The sequence below is a fragment of the Vicugna pacos genome, chromosome 5 (assembly GCF_048564905.1).
Source record: "Vicugna pacos chromosome 5, VicPac4, whole genome shotgun sequence".
In the NCBI taxonomy this organism is placed as follows: domain Eukaryota; kingdom Metazoa; phylum Chordata; class Mammalia; order Artiodactyla; family Camelidae; genus Vicugna; species Vicugna pacos.
Window position 1 is genome coordinate 23,630,745 of NC_132991.1, and position 13,741 is coordinate 23,644,485.

At 38.7% G+C, this 13,741-nt stretch overlaps 1 long non-coding RNA gene across 4 annotated transcripts in view; it reads left to right on the top strand.

Annotated features, from left to right (window-relative positions):
* LOC107034178 (uncharacterized) overlaps positions 1-13,741 on the top strand; it is a 561,724-nt gene that overhangs the window by 83,244 nt on the left and 464,739 nt on the right. The window lies entirely within an intron of this gene.

Sequence of the window (13,741 nt, forward strand, 5' to 3'; positions counted from 1 at the left end):
CATGTGTTTCTTTCCTGGGTGGAAGGATGAGCAGGAATGGATCATTTTCTATGCAAAAAATTTTTATCATTTTTTTAAACGTGAAATTTGTTATTTTCCAATAGTTCTGTATTTCCTAAACAAGGTTGTTTAAATATAAAGATATATAAGTGATATTTTGACTTCTGATTTATGCAGAATCTTAAAAATTATACTAACTAAACTTGCAAATTATACTGATTTGAAAGTTGGAAAAATTCTTCTCCAAAGGAAAAATAAAGATTGTAAATTCTTTTAAAATATATGTTTTTGTGTTATGTCTCAGTCTTATGACAATGAAGAGATAAAATAAAATGCCTGTTTGAGGTAACTTTTCACATTTTTTATTTTCATATCCTAGCAATACAGAGATAATTCCTAGGAAACGTCATTTCCCGGACAAGTCAAAGGTTTACCTTTGTGCTTCTTGTTATTTGCTTTCAAAAGTGTCAGAGACTTTTATTCATTTTTTTCCTTTCATCTCCAGAGTCAATTGAACTGCTTAACCAAATACATCTTAATAGTGTTGATAAGGTCTCATTATTATTCCCCATAATAATTATGTCTTAAGGACCAGCAGGAAGTCTGGTGTTCAACATGGTTTACAACCTCAGTGAGATGGACAGTTCACAGAAATGCCAGCTAGGGTTGAGACTACAACTGAGTTGTTCAAATAGAACAACAGGGTTATTCTGGCCTCCTTTGCCTTATTATATATTTTTGTTTGTTTCCGTATTCCTGTCAAGCATACTTCCCCTGAGAAGTTTAGACAGACACTCTAAGGAGGTGTGTTTTCAGGAAGACGTAGCGGCCACGTTGGAAAGAAGTCTTGCTGAAAATGGCAGAGGTCATCATAACATGGTCTTGAGCCTCACAATTCTGGAGGAAGCAGGTGTGAGGTGGTGGCACAAAGGGCAAGATACTGAGGTGTTTCTAATATGGGCACAGGAATAGGTGGCAATAGTAGAATATCACTAAAGCTTTCCTCTGGAATGAGCCATTGCCAAATATAATTTTAAGCTCTATGCAGTCCCAAGAAAATATAAATTTCCATGATTTTTATGAACTTGCACTTTGGGAAGGTTGGCAAATTGATTCACAGACAAAGAATAAATGCACTCTGAATTCACAGTTGAAGCTCATATTGTGGCTTGAGTTGAGCTAGGTGTGGTACACATGGATGTCCTTTCAAAGGTCTATTTGTTAAAAACAATACTGAAATTTGACAGGTAACTGTAGATATTCAAGGCTTACCTAGGTAGGAGGCAAATGTTGCATTCCAGTTCAAGAATAGGCAGTAATTTTTAAAACCAAATCAAGTATCTAACCAGCCTAAAGAAATGTGTCTTGTGAACTCAAGAGATTGCACAGTATATTCTTTAATTTAATTGGAGACAGATGTACCTCTGGTCTAATAAGCTCCACATTGTTAAATGGCAACGCCGGCAACCTCCCTTCATCAGCGTTATCCAAAATGTAGTCTTAACATTACTGTACTGAATCTGTGGGGAGACTTGTTATTTTTCCTGTTATTTTTTGTTTTGTTCTGTCTTTGGTGGTAGCTGGGGTGTGTGGAGGAGTGGATGTTCAGAGGATTGGGGAGCCAGTTTGGATGACTCTCCAAAGGGTAGCACTGAAATAGTAGGTGGAATTATAAACAGAGCTCTACGTCCTTAACTTTTTATATCCAGGAAGCTTTGCCACTTTAAACAAAAACCAGAGCAGGGAGACTGAAACCTGTTTCCATATGAATTATTTTCCTATCAGTGTAAAGTCTGATAAAGTGTGGAAAAAAGCAAAATTTGAGATACTTTTGTGAGAGCTTGGTATTGTAGGTGGACACATGTCAGATATTATACAAATTTAGTCTAAATGCTCTTGGACTGTAAAATGAGAGGCAGATTGGCCATATTCTCTAAAGAGGACATAGTTAAAATAATACTTAGCAATGGCCAAATATTAGCATAACTTTTCACTTTAGAGATACCTTATTGTACAGATAAATTCAGTAATAGTGGATATTTTACTTCTAAGAATTTGGTGACCAAAGGACTTTGCCTTCTCCCTCATACTCTGTCTGATAATAAGATTTCATATTCTGTGAACACTTCACATTTCTCAATCCTCTGAACTTGTGAAGAGTCCGCCTCCCTTACATTTCAGCTCCCCCACGATAATGCTGAAAAGGAGAAGTCCAGTTCCTTCCACAGGCACTGCCAATACCACACGGCAACCTTTGCCTCTTCCCAGGGGCTCTGGATTGGCTCGGTTTGTGGGGGTCCATGGAAGACTCTACCACGTTCAGTGGTTATTTAGCACAGTTGAAATGCCACTGGTCTACAGCCCACGTCTGCTTTCCTATGGCTCTTAGGAAGGCCCTGGCCTCCATTCTGAAAACAGAAATTAAAACCACAGATCTATGAAGGTCAAAGGGGAAGTTAAGAAAGCTGTAGCGTTTGTTAGGACACGGCAACTTCTTGTTTAAATTTCATTGGCCTCATTTATATTGACCCTCAGGTAGATGCTCTAATGACTTGTAATTTTGTTGGGTACTTTGTAAAGCAGAAGAAAATGGCAGATGTTGCAAAACGCATAGTTAGAGACAAAGCTGCAGTATTGGTAATTAACTCAATAGAATAAAAAAAATGGGACTTGGGCTATTTGCTGGAGGTTTGAGTGCAAATCTGACAAGGCAAGGAAAATGGATTGCACTCCAGTGAGAACCAGCTTAACACTTGAATTCAGAAATCTCCAGATCTCTTCCTTGTTGAGTCCTGCCTTCGATTAGAGAAGAGCTTAAGAAAGGGAAGTCATTCAGAAGTAGGGGTTTGGAGAGTAAACTGAAGATTTCCATGGAAATGAGCTTTTTTTTATGACTTTTTTTTTTGTGTGTGTGACACTTTTAAGCCATTGCTTTCAGTTTACTTCAATGCAGTCACTGAAGTAACTTAGAAAGAAATCTTTGATATACCAGATCAACCAAAAGTTTTAAAATATCCTTTTGTGCCTCCATTTATAATGCAAATAGTAAGCTGGCATTTTGGGTTCATTTCACCATCGTCTCTGAAGTGGGTTAACATACACAGAGCGAGGAAGTGAAGGGAGTCCCACAAGAGAGCACATCTTTGATAGTTCAATAATAGTAAAAAAAAATGTATTTAGGTCTTTTCTAAATACCTTTTACTTCCTAAGAGTATAAAAAAATGAGAGGAAGAGATCTAAGAAGAATAAATTGTGGTTGCCCTCTATGTTAGCTGAATGACTAAAGATATTGTTCTATGAATTACCCACTACTTAAATATTCCTAAGTCTAGCCTTTATGAGCTCATAAAAAAGACTTTGCTTATGTGTCTAGGAAAGCCAGTATCTTTATATACTGTCAGAACTAACATACTGTTTCAATATAAGTTTGAAAACCAGCAGATACTTTGTTATATAAAGCAAGCTGGGCGATCACCTTAAACCCACGTTTACATTTCAGTTTTATCATATGTAAACATTCCCTCACTGAAATAGTTTAAAAAAGTGGTAACCTATGTTTGAGAATGATGGAAAGAGACTGAATTCTGGTTGAAAATAATATTGCCCCATAGTGTTTTATTCAGGAGAATCTCCCAATCTTTTTTCCGATATACTAAAAAAGCCGAAATTAATTAATGTCAGAAACAGAAATGAAGGTTGGCAATGACCATCCATCCATGCTAGGAGAGAGGAGGCTGGGAGTCCTGGGTGGTGTATAAGCCCTGGATTTCACTTTCCTGTTTGAGTTCCTCTGTGAAGCCTCCCAGGCATCCTGAAGTTTCAGAATTTCTTCAAGGCAACTGATGTCAAAACACGTTTTCTGACAAACACCCCCCAAAAAATGCAACCAAAAGCAATAATATTTCAGGAAGCTTCAGCTGAAGTGTGAGTAATAACCTTTGGATAAACAGAAGTTTTACCATCTTCTGTTTCATGATTGAGCTTTTCAAAAGTAAACAGTTTACAAGGGAAAAAGTGGGGCACGTCAGATTCGAGAAACAGAGAAAAGCTTGACAGGAAAACCAGAGTTGTGCTTTGTCAGGAGAGGTCGTTGGGACACGCCTATGTTCTAAACTGTTTAGATATACTCTCTTCTTTGCAATCATCCCTCCTGCCCTTCCCATCCCTCCTTTCCCTCCGCTCTTGGGCACTGGCTTGGATCTCTTTGCCTTTGCATCTCTCAGGGACTTGAGTTCACAGTTTCTTCACATTCTCCCCCTTCTCCTCTCATTCATCTTTCCTGGCCCTTCTCCCACTCAGGCGTGCTGAGAAACCAGTCCTTCCAGGTGCCCTCCTCTCCTCAGCCTTGCTTAATTACCTCTCATTTATATTTCTTAATGGTTCTATTTCAGGAGGAAAAAAAGTCTCCCAGTGACCCCCTATCTTTTGTGATCTGATCGGAGTTAAGTTTCACAGCTCTGATTAGAGACAAATCTTTATTTTTCCACACGACCTCTCCTTCTGCTGTCTCATTTAACACAGCTGGTATAAAAGCGATCCGATGCTGGAACTGTTTAGCATGTCAAGACTCTACTTGCAGAAACGATGCTAAAATACCACGAGAAAGTTGCTATCTACATGCTGCAGTGGATTCTGTGGGTACCTTGCCTGGATCCCCTGAAGAGACTGGTTCATGGGCTCCCCAGCTGCTTGGAGTGTGGCTGGTAAACTTTCAGCCGCCTCCCCTGGAGACTTGCCCTCTGGCCAGAGACTGTCAGGAAGCAGGGAAGCTTGCAAAGACCAGCCTCTTGGCCTCACTGTGGACCTACTGCTGTTGTGTGACTTGTGCTCCAGAGCTTCTCTGTGGGTGGATTGACACTAGTCTCCAGCTGAGCCCACATCTTGCCTGTGTTCTTCCTTTCTTTCTTCCCTCTCCTCCTCCTTCAAACACTCCTCCCCCAGAAAATCACTTTACCAAGAATTTCTATCCCAGTCTCTGCTTCTGGGGAAACTCACCTAAGACAAGCACCTTTTAAAAAAGAAAAATCTTGGAATGATTTAGCCAAATCTCCAATAGATGAGCTATGACCACTTTGAAGGTGGATGTTGATTGACTAAAACCTTAGATTTGGAAAAGCAGAATGAAAACTTAAGATATTTTCAGTTATGGCAAAACTTTAGAAGTACAGAGATATTATCTTTTACCTCGCAAAAAAGAGGAAATATTTAGGATGTTATTAGCCTAGAGAAGTCCCACGAATGGGGCTGCAGCAGTCTTCTAAGTCCTTACAGTATGACTAGCTTCATAATTTCCGAAGTACTTTCTATTACGCGACCTCAAGTCAACCTCATGACAGGCATGATGGGCAGGGATAATTATTAGCTCCATTTTCCACATGTGAAGACTGTGTCTCAAAGAGGTTAAATGACTTGGCTGTTATCTCACAGTTAGTAAGTACCTGGTCCATAGTTTGTGTTCAAACCCAGGTGTCTGTGTGAAATATAAAATAAGATTTGCTGGTTAATTTAAACACATTCTTATGTTTATCACAGGTTGGATCTTCATAATCCTGTTATTAAATCTGTTAGGGCTGCCTTAGTGATGCACCTACTAATCTAGAGTTAATCTTGGACAAAGTGGTCAAATTCATATTAAATGTATTTTAGCTACCTATTGATGTGTAACAAAGTACTTTGAAAAATAGTAGCCTAAAAACAACAAATGTATTACTCACAATTTCTGTGGGTCAGGATTCTGAGGGTTGCTTAAGTACTTCTGTCTCAAAGACTTCTCAGAACTACAGGCAAGGTGTTGGCCAGGGCTGTGATCTCATCTAAGGGCTCGGTTGAGGGAGGATTTGCTCCTAAACTCACTTAGGTCGTTGTTGGCAGGAGTTGGTTCATGGGGAGCTATGGGACTGAGAGCTTGATTTCCTCGCCAGCTGTTGGCTGCAGGCCGCCCTCTGCTCCTTATCACACGGTCCTTTCCACTGGGCAGCTCAAAATACGGCAGCTGAATTCCCTCAAAGTGATCAGGGGAGAGACAGCAAGAAAGGACAAGCACGGTGGAAGCCAGAGCTTTTTTGTAACTTCATCTTGGAAGTGACATCCCATCACTTTTACTGTATTTTGTTGGTTAGAAGTGAGTCACTAGGTCCAGCCCACTTGCAGTGGGAGAGAATTACACAAGGACCCGAATCTCAGGAGGCAGGAGTCATGGCAGAGGCTGCCTACCGCAGTGGGTCCCCTTTACTTTCTCATATAGGAGGCAACTTGATCCACCCCTTCTTGTCTCCATAAGGGAGCACTGGGTGATGTTCAGTATGTTAATTTCATGGGCGTGAGCACATGTGCTCTGGTTTAATGCTCTTCTCACTTGTTCTTCCTCCCACCCACTCTTCAATTTCTCTTCTCCTTTTGCTCTTCCTTTCTTGCTTCCTCTGCTCTCCCGCTTCTCTTTCAGGCTCCCTATTTCTCTCTCTCTTCCCTTCTCATCCCCTCAGTGGTTACCTTCCTTTCAAGAATCCAGGTCCTCTATATCTTTCATGCTGCTGTAGCCTTTCCTGCTTCTCTGTCTGCTCAAAGGGACCATGGACAACCAGCAATTTTAGATGCTGGCTTTTAGTTTCTAAATTAAGTGACTGAACTCGACTATTAGGTCTAGGCTTCCTTCTAAGTTCCTCTAGGAAGATGGCACTGCCGTGAAGTGAGACAGTGTGCTTTATACCGAATATTGAAAATCTCATTTTAGAGAAGAGTGAGGTGGTGGTGGATTTCTTTTCTGTTTCTCCATGTGTAATGCTAGGACACAGTTACATCTAGTGTCCAGTCTTGTGAGTTTTATGTTACATTCTTTAAAAATATAAGATGATGAAAATGATGATGATGATAATGATGCAGGCCAAAGTACACTGTTACATCACTTATCTAAAGTGACCTTAACTCTTAATGACAGGGACAGCAAACTTTCTATTTCCAGTTCTAGCACTGTTTTTTTTTTTTTTTGAGATTCTTTTTTTTTTAATTCACTTTTTTTTTTTGGTGGGAGGAGATAATTAGGTTGATTTATTTATTTAATTTTTATTTTTTAAGGTGGGTACTGGGGACTGAACCTAGGACCTCATGCATGCTAAGCATGCACTCTACCACTGAGCTATACCCTCCCTCTAGAACTGTTTGAATGAATAAACAAATGTAGCACTATAGCAGGAACTACAGTAGATTGCATAGGTTGGTTATTTAAGCCATTAAAGATTGGGTAGAAAATGGTTTTTCTAGATCTTATGTGAAACTCAGACAAAACATTAATGGCATCTTTCTAGGAGCTACTCTCAATGCAAAGGGACTGTTAGACCCAGCAGAGAGCATGTTTCATCTGTGGGGATGGTGTGCAATAATTAGCCTGCTTTGGTCCAGGATGACTGACAGTGATTCCATGGGACTCTTTTATGATATTAGGCAAAGATTCTTGGGACAAAACATGATTAGAATATGTTAAACTCGAATATTGTATGTTAAGCCTATTGGCACATCGCAACCAATTTCATTGCATGACCTATTGGCTAGGAACATCAAAAGTAGGAGTCAAATTATTTGGAAAACAGTTGTTTAGTGAATTAGAATGAATGAAGTCTTTAGTGAGAGCAAGCATCAAATTCTGTCCTGGTTTGTTGCTTGTCATGCCCTATTCTCCATCTGGGATGCCCAAGGCACTCTTTTTCAGGACACTTGACCTACCAGTCATATTTCAGAAACTACTGATTTGGTGCTTGCTGATGGAGTTTAGACTCTGAGGAGTCCAGCTGCTGGATTACATACAGAGTAATGACCCATCAGATGCTAAAGGCAAAAGCTTAAAGTGCGCTAGTGAATTAAACCACAGTATTATTGGAAAGGAAGAATTTATTATATTGTTAAACTTAATTCAATAAGTTTTGCTTCTTTAGGTGCACTTGCACTGAGGGAAAAGTAAGAAATTAATCTTAAACAAATGTTATCATTTTTCTTCCACTTTCCCAGGTAAAGGATATTCATGTGAAATTAATAGACAAAGTATTTCATTGGGATTAAAGGAAGGCCATTAAAAGGAACGATAAATTGTGAAAACTGGGCATGACTGCTTAGCCAGGCATGTACTTCTAAGATCAGAGACTATGTGCCTGATCTTAGTAAACACAGAGGAAAACCAGCCTTGCCTAATTCAACGATACCCTGGGTGACAAACTTTTGGGCTTTGCATAAAATCTCAGAAGTTCATTGATACAAAGATGTCAGCATTCATCATGGTTGATGCTTAGAGTTTAATCTGAAAGTTAAAATGGGCACAAAATCAAAATAAAAATGGAGTTTTTGCTTCAAATCTAGGAATTATTATGGTACGAAGAACATTCTCTTAATTTAAAGATTACTATAAAATGAAAATGTAATATATTTGGTGTTTATTCTTTCTACATATATACCTCATTGCTGCTTTTTAACAATGGATAAAATGTTTATAAATAGTAACTTAAAGATTACTGAGGAAATTGCTGAGTGTACCTTTTGTCACTTATGAATCAAAATAATCTGACAATCTTCCCAGGAGTTCTAAAATGATATAAGAGAGGTAAATAGTTTAAAAAATTAGGCTTCTCATTGTATCTATAATGCCATTTCTAATAGTGGAGACACTTTTAGTATTCATATTTCAGGTAATAAAATATATTTTCTATCAGTGCTTATTATGTAGTGGAATAAATGAAAGGGTTCAAATCCTCAAAAAAACAGATTTTTGTCATTGTTTTAACTGAATAAATTCTATAGCAGATGGCTTATGTCAAAGAAAAGAAAAGAAAAATACTATGAGGTAGGTCTGTGTCCAAAGGACTAAACATTGTAATTTCATTAGAATTCTTTCCTATCGCAGGATATGCAATATGCTGTGCTTAAGGTGAACACAGAAATAATAATGAATAAAGCACTTTTTTTCTTCTGTTCATTCACTACTAAATGTGATACTTTGAAAAAAAATTTAAAGTAGTGTTTTAAAGCGAATCTGATTTGGAATTTCCCTTTTTCCTCCCTCCCTTTCCCTCTTTCCATTCCTCCCTTCCTTTCTCCCTCCCTCCCTCCTTCCTTCCTTTCTCCTTCCTTTCTTCCTACCTTCCTTCCTTCTCTCTGCCCCTCCCTCTTTCCCTTTCTCTTCCTCCCTCCCTTCTCTCTTTCTTTCTTTCTCACACTGGAGTCACAAGGTTTGTTTTGATTTTATTCCTGAAATTATTTTAATCTTGGACCACTACCAGGAATAACAGACAAGAAATTCCACCTTCTAGTTATTCAATATGCTTAGTGTTGCAAAGAATTTTTTTTTAAAGAATAGCTTTCCCTTATGGTGGTCCTGAATTTCAAGGTAAGGTACACCTTGGGAGGAAAGGAACACTGAGATGGAAAATTCATCTGCCCTTTATGGAGTTTGCAATTTTCTCAAAAGTGTCCCTCTCCACAATTTTGGGATGAGTATCTGGCTTGGTTTCTCTGTCAATTGCTTCTTCACCAAGAATGGAAGTTTATAAAGAAAGGAATGTCATAGACCAAGGTAACTGTGGCTATCCACAGAGATTTCCTAAAGAAATGTTGTATAACCACTAGTGGAGTGTGAGAGAGGAAACCAATTTCTACCCATAAATGCTATTTTAAACATCTCTCATACATTAGTGAAACTAGGTTTTTGCCTATATCTATAAAGGTTTGCCTATATCTATAAAACCGTGGTGTTTATACCTACTATGTGAGTTTATTGTATGGGTTAATTGAGTAAAGGTATATAAGCTCCTAGGACAGTACATGAAATACAGAAAGACATTCTATTTTCTATATTCTGTATGTATTTATTTGTTAGCTCAGTGCTTCTCAAATTTTAATGTTCATAACAGCCAACTGGAGGTCTTATTAAAACGCAGATACTGACTCAGTAGGTCTGGGAGGGGCCTGAGATTCTGCATTTCTGAAAAACACTGACATAATGTCTGTGCTGCTGGTCCACACAGCGCACTTGGAGTAGCGAAGATTCAGGCAGTGATTTACTTCATCATTTATTTATAACTGTGGCTGAAGAGTCTATGTGGTCTTCGTCCTGACTGGCTGTGACTGTCTTTTGCTAATATCTAGAAGCCTCCAAGAAAGGCATTGTACAATATCATTTTATATGTATTTCTTGCCCATAAACTCTCTTGAGGTCTGAAGGAATCTGCGATGCGTCATAGGAATAACTGTGACATGTAATCCATAATCTAAAATCTAATCCAGAATCCCACCAACCCTCCAGGTGGTTCTCACTTACACTTTGGAAACCATTAAGCCATTTGTGAGAAATAGGTGCTCTGGGGAAGTAAAATTTTGTTTTGCAAATTCAAAAAACTTTTCTTGTTTTGACTAAAAATGTTTTCGTGATGAAGCCTATCTGGTACATCCCTGGGAAACCTCCTAAGGATTCATTGCAGGCAAGGTGTTTAGTCAGGTTCAGTGCTTGCCACGATGAGCAGCAGATCGCTGCAGAAACATTGGTTGCACTGCGATTCACCCTGTTATGAGGTTGAACTTACTGGCCAGTGTTGCCTGTACCTTCATTTCAGGTACATGATTGTGAACGTTGTGCATGAGCCTTTTCTCTCTTTCTCCAGGATTTTCACCCATTTTTCCTGCTGTGTAACATGTGTCCCTAGATATCAGGGATATCCTTGTCAAACAATAATGGTTATTGGTCTGATCCTGGGTGTCCAATGATCAATGAATATAAAGAAAATCCAGTTTGGAATTAAGATTTTGGAATGATCACCTTCTAGAAACAGAAACTAATGTTGCAGCAACAAAAGGGGGGGAAACCCCAGCAAAATCTATCACTTCATCTCTTGAGTAATCTTAAATTTACTTTAAATCTATTATTCTCTGACCCATCCCTCCTACCAGTTAAGTAGTTCAAATGAGCATGGTAGAGATGTAGATTTTCCTCCTGTATCTTCTGCACTACGTAACAGCTCATCTATTCAGGGATATGGATCAAATGTATTCAGAAGTTCGCCATGAATAAAGAAGTACCATAATGTGCATATATCATGAATGTAGTACACGCATGTACCTCATCCATTGGCAAGAGCCATAGACCCTCATTCATGGCCAGTTGAGTTTTCTAGTTCAGGTATCTTGTGTCCTAACGAGCATTATCTGGAAGCAACAAGGTAGAAGAGGGCAGAGTTACTCTGAGAGTAGCATGGCAGCTAATGGAAAAGGAGAGGATTGAAAAACAAAAAAGAATCCACAAAATCAGATACAAAAATGGAAAAAGAAACTGTGATCTGAACTATTTCTCTGGGGGCAAATAGCGCTTTATGCATCAGAGCTGCATTACAATATAGTTCAATCATAAATGGTTCTCATGGTGGCCAGGAGTAACCAAGGAAGGCTGAACCTGCTCTTCATTTACTCTGTCTTAGCAAACCAGAGCGTTTATGACACAACTGAAAAAGATTTCATGAACATTATTTTAAAATTTCATAACAGAGATTCATTTCTTAAAGAAATACAGCTTCTTTTTCCTTGATTATGCCAGATAAATGAAGCATTAGCTTGATTTTAATTTGATTTGTGTTTCCAATCTGAAAAAGAGAATGAATTCTGAGTGAGAAAGAGGTTAGGTATTTGAGTTTCATGGGTATTACAGTTTTTGATTTACATTCAAACTTTGTGTGGAAAAGTAAAACTTACTCTTGTCCTGGGAAATGAAGTAAAATGCAAGTAGGGAGTAGTTTTGACCAAAAGTCTGAGTTTATAAACTCCAAGTGCTGCAAAACTGACGGAATCTGTGAGTTAATATTTATCGGCACCTTGCTACCTTCAGGTGAAAAGAGCGACACAAACACCAAGCACTGTGAACTCTGGAATTTTCAGTCCTTACAGTTTGCTAAAACAGCAAGCGACTCAGTGGCTTATTATGAAAGGTGCACCTTTTGCAGGCCCACAGAAGCACTGGTTCATGCTGGTGTCTGAATTCATTCTTACCTGTCGCCTTTCTCAGAGTCTTTCCGAATTTTAACACGATCAATGAAATGGGCTGTTTTTCAGTTTAAAATATTTTGGCAGAAACTTTATTTCTGAGTAACCAGAGTGGAAAGTGTATTTGAAGTCATATCAGATGACTTCTGTATAGAAAGTGAATACCACCTGATGCTGGCTACACAAAATTTGAGGTTTTCCCTTGACAGTGGTGCCCAACTCCAGTGGTCGCTGCCCCTCAGAGGGGGGTCTCCAAGGCGTGCAGTGTACCTTTCTTTATCTGTCAAGCACGGGCAGTGCAAAAGGGTCTTCACAAGCTGGTGTTCTTGGGAATGTGGGGTTATCTACAATTTTTGTTTAACTGGAAGATAATCCATAATGTACAACATTGTTCTGAATGCAAAATACTACACAGAAAAGCTTTCTTACTTCTGGAACTTCTGGAACACTTGCACTAGTTATGTTCTATTCTATATTTTTAGAAACCTAGCATTTTAATGACCACAATCTACAATGTATGAAGTAGTCCATCCAACACCGAGCCAATGAATTTGCTAGTTCTCTCATAAAAATAAGATGTAGAATTATCTGATGAAGTCATTAAGCAGAATAAACGAATATTCTTGCGTTCACACTCACACTCACTCATGCCCGCACTCACACGCATACACAGAGGCACACACACATATTCACATACGCATGCAGTCACACACTGGTTCTTGCCCCCACATTCACACAGAAAACAGAAAGTTTAAAATTATCATTAATTTTAGTAAAAGTTAGGATAGGAACTGATGAATAATTGGCAAGTTGAAAGTGCTTGTTTATATAGAGGTTTAAAGACTAGCACAAAATGTAAATAATTGTTAAATTAGTAAGTATAACAACCTAACATTGATGCCAAATACTGTCTCACTCTCCACTTCTGACCTCCCCCACGCTGTCCCTCACTGCACCTCCCCCCCTGCCCCCATGGTGTCATACACAGAAATTCAGGGAATTGTTGTTTGTGCTTTGGAGTAATCCCAGATCATGATCTTTTCTGACTACAACTTTAGACATTTTTAGTGTTTTCTTTCTTCCTGAAGATTTTTCAGCAGCAATACTTGAATATAGAGCGTTTGGTCTTCCAAGTTGTACTCTATTTATGTTTCTGTCTCTGAATCTTTCCAACGTTGTAATGCTAGTTCTGAAGTTGGAGTTACCCAGGTGGTAGTTATTAACTGATGTGTCATGGTTCATGGTGAACAAGCTAGGTCAACAAACTTGTTTTTCATCATGGCTGGTTTTAATTTGAAAGGGAGCTTGTTACCTATTTGATAATGCTTCACTGAAGTTCACCTATTTCAGGTAGATTAATAGCTTGTTCAGGGATGAGGAACCCAGGGGCCCTGTGGTAACTGTGTGCTGTTAGGTTCAAGGTTCAAACTTCAGAAAGTATAAAAGTCCTTGTTTTTCTTCTACCTGTTTGGCAGTGCATGCCTTAGTGAACTTTTATACTTGGTAACACTTGAACAATCACAGGTTTGAGATCTTATAGTAATATTCCTGTGGAGCTGTGTTGTATAACTACAAAAGAGATGTGTTTTGGTAGGACTTTCCAGATTAGAAAACTTTTCAATTTTGAAGAGCATGGGGTTGGAGGAGATTTAAAAATATTCACATATAGTCTCCTGATCATTCACCAGGAAAAAGGTCCAAAAATCTCTCCAAAATGGAATATTAAATTTCATGT